This window comes from Bison bison, unplaced genomic scaffold, assembly GCF_000754665.1.
Source record: "Bison bison bison isolate TAMUID 2011002044 unplaced genomic scaffold, Bison_UMD1.0 scf7180017864485, whole genome shotgun sequence".
In the NCBI taxonomy this organism is placed as follows: domain Eukaryota; kingdom Metazoa; phylum Chordata; class Mammalia; order Artiodactyla; family Bovidae; genus Bison; species Bison bison.
In genome coordinates this window covers 5,291,666-5,291,906 of record NW_011495045.1, presented here as the reverse complement: position 1 = coordinate 5,291,906, position 241 = coordinate 5,291,666, and positions in this window count along the sequence as shown.

Below are 241 nucleotides of genomic sequence, written 5' to 3'. Positions count from 1 at the left end.
AGAAACAAGATATACGAGGAATGGTAAAAATACTAAAATCATTAAGCTGATGGTAGGAAGGTTGCAGTCCATGGGGTCACTGAGGGTCAGACATGACTGAGCGACTTCCCTTTCACTTTTCACTTTCATGCATCGGAGAAGGAAATGGCAACCCACTCCAGTGTTCTTGCCTGGAGAATCCCAGGGACGGGGGAGCCTGGTGGGCTACCATCTGTGGGGTCGCACAGAGTCGGACACCTGT